Source organism: Euwallacea fornicatus, chromosome 26 (genome assembly GCF_040115645.1).
Source record: "Euwallacea fornicatus isolate EFF26 chromosome 26, ASM4011564v1, whole genome shotgun sequence".
Taxonomy (NCBI): domain Eukaryota; kingdom Metazoa; phylum Arthropoda; class Insecta; order Coleoptera; family Curculionidae; genus Euwallacea; species Euwallacea fornicatus.
This window is the reverse complement of record NC_089566.1, coordinates 2,474,305-2,494,329: the sequence shown is the minus strand read 5'-3', so window position 1 is coordinate 2,494,329 and position 20,025 is coordinate 2,474,305. Positions and strand designations below refer to the sequence as shown.

At 35.7% G+C, this 20,025-nt stretch overlaps 1 protein-coding gene across 8 annotated transcripts in view; it reads right to left on the bottom strand.

Moving 5' to 3' along the window:
* LOC136347076 (forkhead box protein P1-like) overlaps nucleotides 1–20,025 on the bottom strand; it is a 167,315-nt gene that overhangs the window by 120,775 nt on the left and 26,515 nt on the right. The window contains exon 1 of one of the 8 annotated variants that reach the window (XM_066296734.1): nucleotides 10,467–10,638. The exons of the other annotated variants lie outside the window; for them this stretch is intronic. The gene's annotated coding sequence lies outside the window, so the exon portion shown is untranslated. Of the gene's footprint in view, nucleotides 1–10,466; nucleotides 10,639–20,025 lie in introns of those variants that run through there. 8 annotated transcript variants of the gene reach the window in all.

Sequence of the window (20,025 nt, the reverse complement as noted above, 5' to 3'; positions counted from 1 at the left end):
TGACGTCATTGTTTTCGCAGGTATGCGGTCAGCTTCTCGTTTTTAAATGGCGTGTCCAATTAATAAATATTAAGACTTTTAATTAAATAATAAATTGTGTAATACACTGTCGCCATGCAGGTAAAAATCTTGGCATGTACGCTATAACCTGTTATTATTTGTATATCCCTTGTGCTCTATGCAGATAGAGTGATTTTTTAAAGAACAGGTGACCGAGCATTTTTGGTAATGATGTTTTTACGCGTTTAAAAATTAGGATTTTGTCTTCGTACAGATTTGACAGAATTCGTTCCGACCTTTGGGCCCTAACTGTTTAAACATTTTGGGGCAAATGCCCTTGAGGACCTTCCTTGTTTGTCGTTACGCGCAACCAAATACCACTTTACAGTCGTTAAAGTTAGCTTTAAGTTTGCCCAGTTGTCATACATATTCTTAGTAAACTAGGACCAAAGTTTCCACTACCCAACCCACTTTCGACCCCTGTAACTATTTTGTACGTATTATGTTCCAGTGTTTCTCTATTTCAATGGTTTCCCAGCTCTGTTTGCACTCTATTAAACTTCTGTCCTCTCGGAAGTTAATGCGGAAGAAAACTTTCCTTCACAAGCGATCTTAATTAAACGTCACCTGATGGTAGGCAGTTTACGAGATTGTGTATGTTGAAACCATAAACTACATAACAATCTTATTTGTCGTTGTAAATTCGGGTAATATCGACGAAACTAGTAGGGAAATACCCCGGAAAGTCTCTACGGGCTTTACCCTGTGGCGTATAATACACATATATTCGCTAAATTGTACCTGTAAAACATCGAACCCCTTAAACTGATATTGTAAAAGTAAAACTTCCTTCTTGCTATATTACAAGACAATTAGTCGAGGCCTAAGGGAACAATCAGGAGGAATTTCAGGTCTCAACTTTGACTTGAATATCTTTGGAGCGAAGGGTTTAAGAACGGTTGTATATTGCTCTTGAAATTACTTTTCGTTACGCCCCTTTCATGCTTATAAATACTAAGTACTACTCGGATAAGTTGTTGCTAATAACTAATTATTTTCCCATATAATGGAAGCATTTAGTATTGTTTTGTTTGTTTTAGATAACTCAAAGGCCATCGTCATTAGCGAATTGTTATGTTTATCTAAGGTTAATTTTTAGTAAATAAACTGATACGGAGTGTCGTTATAACAGATTGTACTCCGAGGCCTGAGTGGTACCTTATACGCCATGACTATTTTTTTAAATTGAAATCCTCGATGATTTTGTTGTTTTTGCCGACCAACTCGAAACAAGTAAATGTTTTACGACCATTGTTTAAAACGTATTATACTAAAATTAATCAGTATTTGCATTGTTTTCAATGGCCGATTGATTTTACATGATAAATAATATACAATCCTGTTTACAGTATTAGCCAGAAAATAAACGAACGTTCCCATAGTTATGAAAATTTATTATTTAACATATAAATAATAATTTTGCGCTCTTGCGGAATTAGGGATTCGAATCAACTTTTTGCTCCAATTAATTATGCCTTAGGCAAATAGATCGGTTTGAATTGATAATGATTAATATTAATGCATGCCTCTCGCTCGTACCTGCGGATTCCTTCAAAATCGCTTCTTACCACCTAAAGCGGCGATGAAATAAAATACCTGATAGCAATTTAAAAAAGCCCTAATATCCGGCTTTTTAAAGAGCCCTTTATAAGCAACTTTTTTCTAAATAGGGTTTTAACACAGACGATTGAGCTGACAGTAATATCGCAGATTCGAAGGGGGGAATGGGCCCTTAAACTCACATACAGCCCTTGTAATAATTTTGCACCTTTGAGGCTCATATCGAGGATATAATCGCGCCCTTTTTCCCCAATCGAAACCATTTAATATGAATACTGATTTACGGAGAGGCCAAATCGATATATCGATTTTGTTTCTGCACCGGTCTTATTACATGTTGTGTATAACTAGGTCCCACTTCCTTGGCTGTGAATATTTTTGGGAAGAGAGGGCGAACTTCCTCGATTAAAAAGAGGTCGTAAAGTTCTTAATCCCCTTCAGAGACGTCACTGATAGAAACAAGAAAACAAGCCCAAGTCCCCCAGGGTGTAAGAACGATTAGAATCGCCCAGACCCTAATGAAGTAACGGTTGCCGAAACTTTCCGCCACATTTTAATGTTCTTTCGCGTTTTTATAATGACACGCTTCGTCGGCGGTTGTCTCGTGTTCCAACTTTTCTTATAAAATAAAAGCCAATTGCCTAACCACCAATTCGCGATACCTCCTTCCAGAACTCTCGAGATTAGAACGATCCAGACCTTTGTTTCCATTAAGTTTATTAAGCAAGTTCGGAAATTCCTGTTTAACCTGCACAACCAACCCGATATTAATTTAACTACCGAACTTACCGCTAGTCTACCTATGACATCTGTTTTAGATTTCGAGACTCAAAAATCCAAATTTTTCTCAAAAATCCAAATTCGACTATCAGTGTGTGGGAACCTCGAAAGCTATTACAGATATACAAGGTGTTCCGGAATGACGGTCAAATCCATTAACAGGGCACTGTACCAATCATTTTAGGGGGGATCTTCGTATGAAATTTTCCAATCCTGACCCTTCCCGTCCAAATATTCAGATCTCAAAATGGTAGGTCGAATTCCCCGTTGAAAGATTTGACCATCATTCTGGAACACCCTGTAGAATAGGTCAAATGGAGACACAGTTGCCCCCTTGTAAGTGGGGCATTTTGTCTTTTTAATATTAATTTAAAAGAAATCCAATTGCTTCCGGAGGCAGAGAACCAGTTTAACACCAGGTAAATGTGGATTGTTTTACACGGAGCTTAAACGTTATTTTTTCGTTTTCTTGTATATTTCTTAGATTAATACAGGGTCTTACAAGAAGAATGCGCGATTTGAATTTTAAGTAAAATACAGATTGCTGCAGCAAAATACTTGAACCTTTATCGATCCAAGATGTACAGTGTTACCCATAAAGTCTGCGCCATATGGGAAATTATTTTACTTATGAATTTGGGTAAATTTTGACTTTGCCAACTGGGTTGCGCTTCAGACACGATGAGAAATCAGGTACAAATCGAAAACAAATTACTTCTTATAACTGTCAATTTTTTTTCCGAAAAACATTCGTGGGGTATTTAATTGATTTAACATTTTCTTTAAAAAGATGAATTTATTACAACTTTAACTAATGAATACTCACCCAGACAATTACTTTGATATATTGTAAGTATCCTTGCAAGATGGCTGACCGATTTGAATACTTCGGAAAAACAAGAATTAAAAAAAAAGTCGTCGGAGAAAGTTTCAAATTGACATATGGATAAAAAATAAGAAACTGAGAAACTTTTTTCCCTAATGATTTTTCAAAATTTTGAGAAATAATGGTAGATTTTGAATGTTAAAAAACAATTGCAATTTGACACTTATAGACAGTCAATTGTTTCCCGATTTGTATGTAATTTCTCATAATTTCTGAAGCGCAACCCGAGGGAAAAGTCAAAATTTATTCGAATTTGTAAGTAAAAGAATTTCCCATAAAATGCGGACTTTGCGGGTCACACTGTAAATTATGGGAAATTAAGCATAAAATAATACATCCGATAAATGGCCACCGCGGTTTTGGTGGCACACAAGCACTGTTATGACGAAATTTTGAACAACTATTTTGCATAAATGCGGTGGTATATGTTTAGTGCTGCGTTCAATTTCAACCTTTAATGCTTGGACGGTCTTAGGTTTGTTGTCATCTATATGACATTTCAAAAAAACTCCCCCCAAAAAGAATCAAGAGGTGTTAGGTCGCGTCGTCGTGGAGGCCAATTCTTTTTGACCGTGACGGGGGATGACTCAACCGGGAAAATTCTCTTGTAAGTTCGTGAATCTTTGACGGGCGATATTATAAGTGGGATAGTCCTGCTGAAACTACCTGTCCCCAGAGTAATATCTTGCAATTAAGGCACAAATCTCAGAATTATCATGTCGTGATAACGTTCTCCATTTATCATTACTGCATTACCTGACTCGTTTTCAAAGAACCATGTCCACTGTTTCCTTCAGACCAAAATGCATACCAAACAGTGACATGACAGGGATACACACGTTTCTCGTGAATCATTCTTGGAGTTTCGGAGTCCCGTTGAGGTGAAGGTGAACCTCGTTGCTAAAAATTATACTGCGTGACATAGAAAAGAGAACACCTCGTAAAAAGGGTTTATTTAAATAATGTTTGGTATTCACGTTTGTATATGGGAACACAAAAAACGATTAAATTTTCAATTATATGTATAAACGTATTTATACGTTATTAACAATTTAAGTTTTTTTTTTACTATAAAAATTGCAATAAAATATCAACAATATAACTGTAAAATACCATTTATTGGTGTATAGAGTGCTTAGAAGGTCCTTTTAGATTAATCAAATATGCCTAGATACAAAATGCATCTAAATTTTCATTAATTGAGCGAGTTTGAGAGAGGTCGTGTAGTGGATACACGACCAGGAGGTTCATCGATCATTTAGGGAAATCGCCACTAGCGATAGATTAACGTAACGTAGTGATATGTGGTCAGGCATGGTTCCAAGAAGAGCCAACAGGCAGAAGGAGAGGTACGATTTCGAAAAACTACAGAATCATGTTCCTAAGAGAGAGTTTCGTCTCATCGAGGACGCTGGTGGATCAGTGGTTTACTGAGTATGAAAGGCTCATTGCGATTCGAACCATTTATCGCCAAATTGACGCACAAGTCAAATTTTGCGTTCTCATTGGAACACTCTTTATAGAGGGTGTCTTGACAAAAAAACAAAATTGAAATTTAAAGTAAAACCGATACTGAAATTTACATTTAATCATAAAATGGAGATGTTAATATTATGTATGAAACAATAAATCTGATGATGCCCTTTTTAGCTTTGCTGACACATTATCTCTCCTTTAACAAAATTTTCAATCAATGGCATAATTGTGGTTGGATTTCAGTGATACAGAGTCTAATCTTCCCTATCAGAGATTGGGCGGTCATGGGCTTGTTCTTATAAACTTTTAACTATAAAAAAAAACTCCAGAGAGAAAAGTCCAAAAGCGTTAAATCGCACGATCTGGGAGGCCAATTCATGTCATTCAAATGGGAGATTACACGACCAGGAAATATCTGATGCAATAATGCCGTTCTTTCACGTAATGTATGGCAAATGACACTTTCCTGTTGGAACTACAAGGTCTTCGATATCAATACCGTCCACGTGAGGCACAAGAAACTGGGATATCATTCTCCGATACCGTTCGCCATTGACTCTTAATGAATTCCCTGCAGCGTTTTCAAAGAGAAACGGTCCAATGGTGCCTCCTGCCCAACATCCACATCAAACAATAACACGTTTGGAATTAACTTCCTTCTCATGAACTACATGTGTAGTTTCAATACTCCAAATGCAACAATTTCGCTTATTTATGAAACCATCAACATGAAAATGGGCCACATCGCTGAAAATGATTTTGTTGGAGAAATTACTGTTCATTTTTTATCGTTTAATGATCCAATAAACGAACTCTCCTTTTTGTGCATGACCTGTAGATTTGAGTTATTGAGTGAGTTGGATTTTATAGACATAAAGATGGGAATCTTTAGCGAATATACGCTGCATAGTACTTCTTGTAATGTTCAATTTTTGAGGGCGACACCACACGGACGGTCCTGGACCCTTGGCCCAGTTTCTTAAAATTTTCTTAATAGTCTCATGAAAATTAAGACTTTTGGGAAATTTTCCCGATCAGAAATTTGACACTCATTTTGCTCATCGGGGCAGCTAAACACTCACCATTTTCGAAATAATACTTAATAATTAAAATAATACGTTGTGTCAAACACCTTTCCAATTTAAAAATTTTAAAAAGTCTCCAATTTTCAAAAATTGAAGGCTTTTTCAAATCGAACTGTCAAAGGAGTTTGACAGTCAAAACATAACAGAAAAGATGGCGCCAAACTTAAATTTTGCCCTATTTTAGGAACACCCTTTGCATATTTGATTTATACAGACGACTAAAACCATTTTTAGATAACAATAAAACGTTTGTTTCTTAAAATTTAAAAAATATTGTCACTTATAGGTAAATTTTATACTTGACATAACTGGTTTCCACTAACGATCTTGATTGGAATTCTCTAAAATAATTTTTCAATTTATTAAATTCTTAATTAACCTATACTAACTTATCTTACGACTAATCCAGCCGTAACCTGGATTTATATATTTTGAGATGATATTGGTAGAAAAAAAAAACAAGAAAAAAGTCCTATCAATTTTAGTAAAGGGCACGGTATGCTCTAAATGTGACTATCATGCGGAAATCTCGAAAATCATGAGAAATATAGAGTCGATTAAATGAAGGTAAATTTGTACCTTTACGAGAGAAGCATTTTACTTTTTTAACATTTACCTAAAAAAATCCAATTACTTTCGGAAATGGGGCAGAGGTTTCGCATTAAACGAAAGTGAGTTGTTTTATGAAAACCTTCAAAGACCCATATGTGCATGCTTTTTTCAGCACTTCTGGTTTTTATATTAACACGTAACTCATAAGGATGGTCAAAAAATATTTATTTAAACTAAAAATCATATTTTTAAAAATTTGCAAAAATTTTGCCATAAATGGTCAAAAATACTTACTGCCTGGCAGAAATAATAGCACCCACTAATGGCTTCGACAGTGACTGGAACTGTTTCAACTTATAGTGCTTTCTTTTCAACTATTTAACTTATACTAATTTTATAAATAATCATTAGCGTAATTAGCAGCATCCCGTACAAAGAATGGCTTGGGGATTTGCTGTTAATTTTATTTCGGAGTGTGGCTGGGGATACTTTAAAAATTAAGTTTACTTTGGCTACTGGTGTCGTCCAGCCGCGCAAATGCCAAACTCACTTTGCTGGCTAACATCAGAAGTTGTATTATTTATCAGTTTCATCCCCCCAGTACTTCTTTTGGCATCCTGATTAAAGGTAAAGAAGCGTTTAACGTTAATGAGATTTGCATTTATTTTAAGGAGCTTTCAGATGCAGAGATAATTGTAACAAGATCTAGTTGTGCAGGGACCGCCAAGACTGGCATTAACAAAGAGTGTTCAGGAGTTGATTTATTAGTTGCATTTTTTTACCATCAACATGGTAAAATATAGAGAAACATTATTTATGGTTGTTCCAGTCATTATTTATTACACAACAAAAAGTAAACGCGTGAATTAAATATGTAGGTATCACATTGAGCATTTTTGGATTCATACATCCGCAAGATGAGAATAATGCATTATTCATTCACTTACATAATTCAAGAAATTAAATTTTGAAGAATGCACAACTTTTGGCATGTAATCACTTAATGTATTCAGTCTAAAGAAATTTAAAAAAAGAAATGGCAAACGCGACATAAAGTAATAATGAGAATCATCCTCCAGCCCCCTTCAGTCCCCCCCCCCCCAAAAAAATCAAATTTTTGAGTTATATCAATATTGCAGCAAATGAACGATATTTCCTCGCATTGAGAAAGTCTACTTCGTCATTGTAGCTTTGCATACATTTCTATTAAGTAAATATGGTATTGAAATCGTCTCAACTTGCATCAAGTAATTCTTTTATTGGCTTGAGAATACCAAATTCTTATATCGGGTGGTACATGCTCGTAATTGAAAATACGAAAATACTTATTTTAAAATAAAGAAGCACTACTTCAATTGACCTTTTATTTCAAATAAATGTTCTATTACTTTCAGTTCGTCCTAGACTCTCAATTTCAATACACTTACTTGTTGACCCACGAAATTCCGTTCTTTGCTCTTACATTGCCTTTGAATTGAAAATATAGAGATGTAAATAATATACTTCCCCCCAGAAACACAGAAAAGAACAATAACTGAACCAAAGCAGAAAGTCTACACATAAGTTCTGAACAAAAATCTTTAGGATGTGATTCACCTGTTCACCCTACCAACGTTTATAAAATTTGTTTAAGAACTGAACGGCATTCACCTACGACACGTCATTATCTCTACTTCTATGTACCTGCACACATTGAACATAACATTAAAAAGATTTACAAATATGTAAATTATTTTTTCAAAATAAAGTACCGTTCGCCCAAACAGGACAGTGTCCGTTAGGTACTACTTTTTTCTGACCAACACAATATCACCAAATGTTCCAAGATGCGATATTTTGGTTTTCCAAAACCATTTTCAATTTTTTTTCTAGTACGGACCTGACCAGTTTTTTCGCATCATTCGAGCCATTGCTAATTAGAAAAGTCTTGATTAAAAGTATTTTTTGCCATAAACAGCAATACCTATTTAAGTGGTTATTTACTTAGATTTTGGACTTAATTTTCTAATACTATTTTTCTCAATTTGAATGGTAAACTAGTAAACAATCTGTATCTTCCGAATACTGACTTCTGTTTCAAAATGTTCGTTGTCAACAGAGCAGTTCAAAAATTGAATATCAACTTTAAAATTATATTTCGTTGTTAGTGTTTTTCATTTATTGAGAGAAATCCACCATTACAGTGTTTTTGTAAAAAATTGTAAAATTAAAACAAAAATTACATCGACATTCGGTATATGGCGAATTCGCCAATTTTTCGGAAACGGTAAGAGTTAGGAGTGAGTTAAATTATTGAAAATTCGACGCGTTGTCCGGAAATAAGCAAATACTAATTTTTTAACAAGTTCTAATTTCATTATGAAAATTGGTCTGACTTCCGGTGAAATCGAACACGGAACTTCAGGCATCCGTATGCAAAATTTGTGGGTACCGAGAATCATATCCGGCCCTAAATTCTAACACCCTTCCTTTTTGATCCCAAAGTAATAGTTTGACCAGTAGTTCATGTGCCATCCAGTTTATTATTTATCTATTTCTTTGTTTTTCTGATCTTTTAACGTGGATCTGTCAAAATACGAAATCATTTTGAATTATTTTTCCCGATTAATAGAGTTGTAAAAAACCAAAATTTAGTATCAAAAGTACGCATTACGACGTTCTCAAAGGCTATGGTGCTCGTTCCGAGTTCCATGAAATGTTGAAGTTCAAAAACGAAGTTTCGTTGAAATCGGCCATTGTAGGAAAAAGTTCTGAAGACAACGAAATTAAGGGATGCCCACCCTCCAGAAACGTGAGTCAAAGAATAGACACCACTATAAAATAGCGTTTGATTAGCTGATAATGTGTGTCCCAATCGAAATATCTAAGTGTAACGGTTTTTAAGAAATAAAAAAAAAACATTATTTTCCGCCATTTTAGACCCAAATATTTGGACAAGAAGGGCCGGAACTGAAAAATGTCTTATCCCCTCCTAAAATGGTTGCTAGGATACCCTGTTGAAAGGTTTGACCATCGCACACCCTGTATAATCCATCGGAAGGCTGCATCTTCGTTGTGCATCCGACGTAAAATTGAAGTTTATGTCCCAGCAATTTTCTCATTCGCTCTATAGAGATTTTTATTGTGTTTGGTTCAACATTTACGTCCGAACTCTAAGTTCAATGGAAACGGTACTACTTTTTTTTGTTTTTAAATAAAATAGAATTGCTGAGTTTTCAAAGACCGTTTTAACAAAGCGGCAGATCTGCGAGTGAGACAATATCGAGGGTTTAGTAAAAATAAATGAAAAGGACATAACAATGAAAATGAAGCACAATAAAACGAATTATGCCTCTGCAACTTTGGGAATTGTTTTTTAAACCGCGTTATTTAGAAGAATATTGGCGGGAATCCACTAAAACTGCCGAGATTCCGACTGGGGAGGATGGAGGGCAATAAATGAAATAAGCATCCCTGTCACTTAAAGATAATATTATAACGAAGTTTTGCATTTTCATTGTTGTTGGATAAACGCTGAATTGCGATTAATTTCACTGTAAATTTTACGAATCGCCTCAAATATATTCCCGAATTTCCCCAAATATAGAGCCAATTCTTCCTTCGACCTCATTCAAATCCGTGAAAAAACCCTTCGAAAAGCCACAAGTCGACACTTAATCAAATCAGAGGGCTGTCAAGATGATTTGGCAAAAGACACCTCCACGAAGTCAGACGTAAAATAAACTTTTTAAAATTCTTCTCCAATGTAAGTTTGGTTAGGCTAATTTACTCGGACGATGTCCCTTCCATGGGCAGAAAGGGAAAATGTCGGGCCTTGTCATAACACATGAATGCTTCTCATCAGCATCGGCTTGTTTGTCAACTTTTTGATTTACACCGGGAAATCTAGTTGAAACCAGTGGCGAACGGGCGCTAATATTTACACTAAGATTCGAACCTTGAAATATCTTAATTATCGTAAATGTTAATATTGGTGTTGTGAAATAGGCCGGGCGACAATAAGCACCCGCCGGAATATTCGATTTGGTACGGCGAAATGGGGCACGCCACTGGAAGGGAATATTTACCTAAAAATTCGGTTTTCTGGCTAGACCAGGTTCTGATTCCTTTCGTCAATAATATTCAACCCGAAAATCTAGGTGTAGGAGTAAAATCGATTCTTCGGCGAGTTCGTCCATCCAAGCAAACGTCACTTTGTCCGAATGTAACAACTACTCACAACACGTGACGTGTTCTTTAAACCACACAAACACTGGCATTAGTACTCATTAGAACATACGAGAGCGAATAAACTTGAACGACGTATAATGAAATGGTTGTCCACAACTGTATTGTATTTCCTTACATCATACATACTGCTAGGTAGGTACCGCATGTTTGTTATATAGAGATGGGGTAAATAAATCAATACCCCACTATATTTGTACTAAGCAAGAAGACCGTCAGTGTAGGGCAGGAGGGTTGAATGCATGCATGTTGTTTACTGCCGAAGAAAACAAACAAAAAACATTGTGTACTGAGCAGTCATAAGGGTCTATCACGGCCCTACGTCCCTTACATCTGCCCCATGCCCCTTGCGACCCTTAATTAGGCCTGTATGTCGAGAATAGTGGGTTTGGTGAATTCGTTACGTGCTTCCCCCAGTTTCGTATTTTAATTGTTATCGATTTGTGCCATTTCACAATGCATGGTCAGTTAAAAGTTACTTTTATAGGGAAATTTGTAAGGGAAAAATTATGCCACATTAAAAAGGGTTTTTTGCGACGCAAAGGGCCGGTTATCAGTTAATCCGTTATTGCTCGAAAGTCTTGGACATTTTTTTTTCTATACCTTAAAACGTGGTTGTAAATAAAATAGTGCACACCTCACGGTGGAAAGTATCGTTTGTCCTTGTTTGTTGTTTGTGCCTTTGTTTGTCGGTACAAAACGCTGTTGAAGTCCGTAGGAAATTCAATAATTGTCGAAAGGACAGACTGAAGCGCTGATACACACTGCAAAAGCTTTTAAAAAGATCACCCTGTGCGATGCATACCTCAATTTCATCAGCACTCCATGCTCTACCATTTCCGAAGGCCCAATTTCGCGGGTTGAATTTGAAACTACCCAGAATACGTGAAATTGCTGATTCACAGCCCACATATTCTCCACCAGAGGAGTAAACGAAATCGACATTGCCGAGCTGTGCGTCCTTTCTCATCCAAAACAGTGTAAGTTAAAAGTGTGAAAATTTCGAAACTTCTGATGGGTGGTTTTTGGGATTGGTGAACCGACATGGGGCCTAACGGCACCTTGGTACCCCATTTAGATCCTGATGCCTTAAAATGGAATTTGCGAAATATCATTTAGACGCGCTTTCAAAATCGCGAATGAAGGAAATAAAGTGACTTCATATATCAAAAACTAAAGTAGATATTACAACCCGGTGCGACTTTATAGAGCTTATCGAGACGGTCATTTTGAGCCATTAGTAAAAGCAATTGCTCGACGGATTAAAGTGGTAAAAATAAAAAAGAGTTTTTCCCTACTTTGGAAAATTTCAGCGGCAGTACCGTGGAACGATCTGCGGCAGTTTTACATACACCTCCATTTTTGAGGTAAATCGCATGCCTGCGTGGTCTGGAGACGGGTTTATGGCTTCCTCGATCGCGAAAGAGAGTCCAGTCACTAGAGAACCAATTGCCAACTGTCTTCATCAGGCTGGAGTGACTTCTAAGGGAACCATGATCTGGATTTGAGTCTGAAGAGGTGTCCCGTGACGGATGAGGAAGTTAGATCTGCAGAGACTGGATCGGAGATTTGACGGCGACGAGTTGTATTAAACCCGCGGAAGTTTCCCATCACATCCAGCAATGAGTTAAAAATTCTCTGGTGTAGTTTTTAACATCCTAGAATTTGATGCTGTATCTGAGGAATTTGACAAGATCCAGTCAAGCCGTATGAGGCATCTTAAAGACCTCACTCATCTGATTCCGAAGAGTCGTTTCTCTAGGCCTTCGGACCACATTTGCCAAAGTTATTAAGGTTCCGTTATTAACGTATTAATCGGGTACGCAATAAACGTAGAAAATAATTTTGGGTTACGAAAGAAACAAATCAATTAGAAATACAGTACAGGTACGTGAAATATGAAATATGTACTGGTGCGAGGATAGTCCCAGAGGTACCTGACCTCATATAGATGGCGATTTTTTTGTTAAAAATTGGCCAATACTACCAAAACCTAACCTTAAAAAGCTTTTATTCGAAGTTTAAGTTTATGCTTTTTGTTTTGGAGCCACTTCTTGCGGACGCTTTTAAGGAGTTTTTGAGCGTCGAAAAAATTTCTCATGAATACATGATTCAATGCTTTCATTTGGAAGGTCCTCCAAAAGTCCATCCAACATGAAATCCGAGTTGGATTCTACTCTGAGGACATTTTGTTCTTGGTTAACAATTGTAAAATAATGTGTGGCAGAGATTACACGCGGTCTACGAGCTGCCAAGACAAGCTTCGCAGTGGTCAACCCAATGACCACTCCAGATGTGGTGAAAATCTAAAAATCTGTATTGCAAGTTTGTCGGCTAAAATTGCGCGAATTAGAGGGTACAATGAACGTTTCCAGAAGTACTCGAAGTTTCTTACAATAAATAATGCATAGAAATCATAGATCATGGCTGAGAGAAATGTCAATCTCAAAAGAGACTATATTGAGAAATAACGTAATATTCGCCAATTTATTTTTATTCCTATGACCATCCTCGCAGCACGTAAAAAATGAATGCGGTGATGTTATGAGCAGGTGATAAATAACTATGCGCATGTAGAAATAAGCTACGGGCACGCGAAAAGTTATATAGGAGCACGTAAAATACACACTACGGACACGTAGAAATACAATACAGGCACTTTTAGGATCTCCATAATTGCACGCTCGACGGGGGACTTAGGCACGACCTAAAGGCAGATTAGCCCTATTTCGCGTGTAGTTGATGAACTATTTGACAGAACGTCCTTAACTACATCGAAAAAATGTTATGGCGGTAACTTGAAAATTCAGTTTGAAGAACGTTTATTTTTAGGCACTTTTAAAATTACAACAATACGAGTCTAAGTGACTCCCTATTTCAGAACGTAAAAGTGCCATTACAACCGACTTTTTAGCCGTATGAAGCTAATTACAGACGATTAATTTAAGTTATCGCTAAATGCAATTGTGCTACTGGCTTCCGAGATATTGACGCTCAAAATTTGAAAAGTGAAATAAGACGAGTGAGGGCATACGCCTTTTCTGAAATTTTTGATGTGCAGTTTTATGGATCCAATCGACTAATGTAGATCTAACATTGGACCTACTTCAATTGACGCCGTGATGATCCCTGAAAGTGCAGTCTGATGAATTTTTTTACTGAAGGCACTAATATCTCAAAAACTAAAGGAGATGTTACAATGCAGTAGTTAGATCAAGAGTTACCGAGTTATCGGCCCTCATAATTTAAAAAGTGTAAAGCGGAAGGTGCCTCCTCTTCTTTTAAGATTTTTAGGAAGATTTGCTGTTTTTGGGTGTCTGCCTCTGATTCGGCTCTCACATCAAAATCTTAAGTAGATGTTTTTGTATTATCATGTAAAATTATATTCCTCATTGGGATTTAATCTATATTTAGATACTGATTTTTCTTCTTTTTTACTTCTCTCGCTTATTGTGGAAAGGCGTTCGTACAGCCCATCCAGCTCGACGACATACGTCCCAAGTAATTTGGAGGAATGGAAGTGACACAAAGCGTTAATAAAACCCAGAACACCCCTTTTCTAGACTAATAAAAATTCTTTAAATATCTAATTATCATTACAGGACTTTTCACTTTCATTGGGGGTTTAATTTTAAATGACACTTGGGGTTAATCGACTGCCTTGCCCCTTTTAAATTTCATCAGTTTGGACCGTCAAACTTTTAAGCTTTCAGTAGTGGTGTTATTTTTGTATTTTTTATGCTAAATCTGAATATTGCCCATGACGTCCCACTTAGAGATTACGGATTAATTATTTTTTACTTTCCGTTTTCCTCCAACAAATCTGCTACTAATCGACTGTATTACGCAACATACAAAACATATTAATAATAGCGCTATAAAAGTTATCTATAGACCACTTCAATTAGTCTGGCCCTAAATGCGTATATTGTCAGATAAAGCCATCAGTAATTATTTATTGTGGCAAAGAGTTTTAAATATATATCTTCGTCTTTCACACCAACCCCTCTGCGGGGCCATTGCGACTGAAAATAAAACATATAAAACCGTTTCCAAACTATAAAAGCCAACATAATCGGTGCGATGGAATCCCGAAAAGAAATGGGATGGAATAAATGTCCCTATATATTAAGATACATAAATACAAAACAGAAATATCCCGATCAAAATTTGACATTTATGGGGGAATTAGAGTTGTGACATCGTCCTGGGAATTCTTTATTTCATGTATACAAGGTGGCTCAAATTGGGCCTTCGCGTATTGGCATATAGCTCTTTTTTTATTTTTCAATTATTGTTAATAAGTTGCATTGCACTATTGAATTGTGTTCAAAAACCAACAACGTCCGCTTTCAAAAAATTACCCTAAATTATCAATTGAAAATATTTTTCAAATCTGTAAGAACATTAATAGCTTTTGCTAGCTGCCGTCCTGCGCATTCGATTATCATCTACGATGTTTCGGTCCCGAGCCACCATCATCAACTATTTATTTTTCTCTGGCCGCCTTATGGTGTAATTAAGACGCTTAGGAAAAACTTTTTTCCTCTTCGTCGGGCGATAGCCACTAAATAAATATACTGATTTTCTATGGTAAAAAATAAACTATTAAGTTTTGTATGTTGGGCATGATCTCGGCGGTCTATGCTATAAAAAAACAATTGCTATTCTTAGAATAATTAAAAACCTTCAATAATTAACGAGATAATTACTTACTTAAGTAATTGCATTTAAAGTAATTAAGTGATTCAAAGTAAACTTACTAAAAATTAAGCAATTTTAAGAAATGCAAAAAATATTTACTTAATAGTTATTATAAAATTCATACAGCTTTTTACAAATTAATTCATTTATATACCGTAAAGTATATCACGCTGTCTCTCCGTACTGTTGTACAGTTGCAGAGGGCCTTCATGCCCACTAACCTTCATAACTAATAATTTAATGCATAAGGGCATAAGTTCGCGAAAATTTGCCCTAACCATGTTTTAACAGATTTAAAAAACATTTTAAATTCGATTTTTATATTATTTTTTTGATAACGCCAGTTTTTGTTTTTTTTTTAATAACTCAGAAACTAAAAAACTTTAAAATCGAAATCAAAGCGACGTCAGACTGGCCGTAAAGTTCCTTTCAACTTTTCAAATTTGAGCAATTTTCAAATTCGTTTAATTTTGAAGAGAGCTAGCTACACATATAGGTCGAATCTGGGCCACGCCAGCACCGATGCAAGACTCTGCATCTTGTCGTCAAACCCCACGGTGCAATTTGTACGACTGAAATGCACCCCGGCCATTCAACCATTGTTCTAGCTTTTCCAGTTGTCAAGATAGTCATACATTTGGACCTAATTTGGGTCACACTATATAGATTTATATGGAAGAGAACTGGGTCTGCTGAAACACACCCAAAACTATAATGGTATTTTACGTCCCGAAACTAAAGTTTGGCGATTTTTTAGGTTTCCTCGCTAGGGCGCTTATAAAGAGTTTTCTCTCAGTAAAATGTTTCCAAAGTTTTAAACGGTTTGTATTATAGAGTTTTTGTCGCCTCCTACTCTTGACTACATCAATTACAGCGAGCGCCCCGCTCAGTAAGGGCAAAAATTTATAGTTTTAGTTTCTTTACAGCCAGCCATGAGCGTTGTTTAAAATTCCATTAAAAACAAGAAATTTATAGCCATAGCAGTACTGGGTAAATACACTGGAAGATCAATGTACCGTGCTTACAAGCAGTCATAAAAATCAAAGATGTCCCTATGTATGATGTAATAATCTCTTTTGACAGGCCTCCGCAGCGGGACAAATTGTTCGCCGTGTGAGCTCTTAACTTTGGGGGAAATAATGTTAATAGAGTGCCACACACGTATGTATGTCTACAACGCCTGGGGAACACAACAAAACAACCACCTGTTGGGGCATTTTCCCCACACGGGACATTATTTCTATCAAATTGAGGAAACTTTATCATATTTTCCCAGGCGTCCGATTTCCCGTATTTACAAATTCATTATCCGACTATTTTCAAAACGGTATAAAAATTTTAAAAGCAATTAACAATCAGTCAAAGAGAAGCCATTGAGCATCCCCTAAAAAGCTAAAAAAAAATATATATATATATAAATAAAATAAATAAATATATTTTTTGAATTGTGTCTAAATATGATAAGCCCTTCAGTAGGGGTGGTCTAGATCGGGCTGGACGGATGGGAACGATCACCCGCGAATGCACATACAGGGTGGCGCAATAGTGTGACAAAGTACCATATCTTCCTTATTTTACAAAATTTAAAAAAAGTGTTCGTATAAAAGTTATATGTGAACATACAGGCTACATTTTAAAAATATTTTTTATCATATAGGGTGTTGCATAAAGACAGGTCAAAACATTTGTTCATTTTCTTTAATGGAACCCCCTATATATTATTATATATTTGGATTCCTCGTAAAATTCTCTTCATGGTAGGATAATTAGTTTTAAATTAAATTGGAACGTTGACTGCTTATGTCGAAAAATGTTTAAATTTGAAGCAAAACATGTATGTACAGGATATTCCAAAAATACTGGCGCAACTAGCATAGCCTGCTGGCGCATAAAAAATTAAGCCGTTTAGCGAAACTTGCCCGATATGAAAGTTCATTCCACAGGGCGTCGGGGTAATAAGGTAATTTTTGGACATATTTTTAATTGTGTAAATTGGGGATAAATCTAACGGTGTTTTATTGCCGGATTTTAAATTACTCCGAGGGGCGGTTGGATACGATGAATTCAATTAAAACATTTATTTCAGGACAACTAATACAGCACTTCAGGCGCCTTAACCAGGCACAAAGGATTTTTTATCAGCACTGATAAGTTCAATGTTTTGCAATTTCTAATGCTCTGAACTCTTCTAAATCAAAACGCGATTCTAAAAAAAAATTCTAATAATATCTAACGGTGTTAGGGATGTCGTCAATTAAGTGTTTCCATACATTTTAGTTAAGTTAAAATTACTTTGTTGATTTGCCTCGTTTGCCAGGTAAAATGTAAAATTTTTTTTTTATTTTAATCGAGTAAAAAGTTTGCTGTTTCTCGAAGCAAAAACGTTCAAAATTTATTGGGGAACAATTTTTTTGCTCGAGCATAAGACCTCACCAGATGTTCCACTGTAGCGAGCGGAAAAGGTTCCAGTTTATTGAGATGTTATGAAAAACACCATCCTTACAAAATTAAGAGTTTTCGGAAGTAAAGTTTGGCAACTAACATTACCAAAGCCAAACAAACTCTAGAAACACGCAATGTCGGAAATAATAGTGGAATATTCAGGAGCAGGTTACAGCACTCTGAATATTCAAAGAAACGGAGTTATTAACTGTGTACAAAATGTGAAAACAGACGAACAAATACAAAATTATTAATATTAAACGTCAAAGTTAACATGAAACTATCATCGACAACCTGAGGGAGAAAAGAGAACTTCCAATTGACTCCCTAGGTTAATATTATTCGTTTTGGTTTTTATCTTTACACTTTTCTGGACCTTCTTCAGTAGTATCTCTTCTGTTTTCCCTTCTTTTCTGTTATTTTAATATGGTCAAATTTCTGCGTATTTCCTTAGAAAAAGACTTTCAACAATTTCTGCTGTTGTTACACCCTGTACTTATGACGCCCCGCTTACATCTATTCATTGATAATCATTAATGTATTTTCTATTAGTTCGCAAATGGCTAAATATTTTTAAATGGAATTTTGCTTTATTGTACAAAGTGCTTTTCTGCCCTAAGAACAATGAGTTAAATCATGTTTTTTTTCTTATACAGGGTGTTCAAAAAGATAGTCCAAAATTGGCATTTAAAATTTGTAAAAAACTCCAAATTTTCAAATAGGAACCACCAATTTTTTCAACGAATACATATTCAACACCAAAAATAAGTACTACTTTCAGTTCAATTGTCTATATCTAAACCTAACCGTTTTCATTTCATTTCATAACAACACATTTCAACGTTCAGTACTCTACTTTAAGTATGGTGGCACCCGTAAATTATACAAACGAAGATTATCTCAATATGTTTATTATTTATGATGAATGTAACAAAGTATTAACCAGAACATGTCATACATTTGGTATTCGTTAGTCATCAGGAAAAGTCCTCAAACGAATAATGGATCATTTTAAAACAAGCGGATTTGCCAAAACACCTTATAGAGGAAACAAACCCATTGTTGATGATGAAATAAGAGTTTAAAAAGCTTAATATGTACTAGATAATTTTGAGCAATAATATTGAAATGGAGTTTGAACTATCAATATCAAAAAACCGTTACTTTAATAAATGCAAAATTTAGACCTAGAGTATTACACACGAAAACGCTCATAATGTCTCGCAAAATCGAAATTCGAGATAATATACAGGGTGTTCGATTTAAAATAAGCGAGTTGACGTTCATTTCCGGTATAACCAGAAGAGGTATTTCTATGGAAATATTTTTAACGAATAGATCACCTCTACTTTAATATGATATCATAAATTTCAACATTTTCCTAGTCACAGTTTACATGATACGGATCGAGGCTCGTATTCGTGAGACATCCGGTATATGTTTTTGTCCCATAAGCTACAGTTGGATATGTCTCGGCAGCATCCATTATAATCAAAAGGTGAAATTATAAAGGGTTTTAACCATAAAGCTGATTACTAAACATTACATTGAGGCATATATACAATACAATTCGAGCCGTGCGTATTGGGAATCAAAAAATCAGTTATGTCCCACGAAGAGTCTAAGACATGGACAGAAAATGGACACATTAGCAAAGGGAGTAGAATCCACCGTGATAAAATGAATTAGTCGAAAAAGGAGGTTGGAACAAACAAGAAAATACATTGGAGCTGCCATATGCCTTATTGCGCCCATTTGGAGAGAGTTTTACTGTCGTTATCTGTGGACCATTACTATATGGGGTGTTTTAGAATAGTATGTCATACATTTAAGGGTGATTCTATGAGTGGTTTTGAGAAAGAAAGTTTGTATGAATTTAGGCCCGTTTTCGCTTTCTGTCTGAAATACAGGGCGTTAAAATTTGCTATATTTTTTAAAAATAATTCTGGACCTGCATTAAATATTTTTATCAGACTTGGTGGGCGTAATTTCACAAAATATAATCAGGGTCATGGCTTCGAGGGCGCCACTGCTTGCATTTAAAAATTCGTATTTCTCTTAAAAGATACATTTCTACACCTAACTTACGCCCACCAAGTGTGATGAAAACATTTAATGCAGGTCCGGACTTATTTAAAAAATATAGCAAATTTTAACTCCCTGTATTTCAGACAGGAGGCGTAACCGGACTTGGGATCACATAAGCTTTTTTCTCAAAATCACTCGTAGAATCACCCCTTAAATTTATCACAT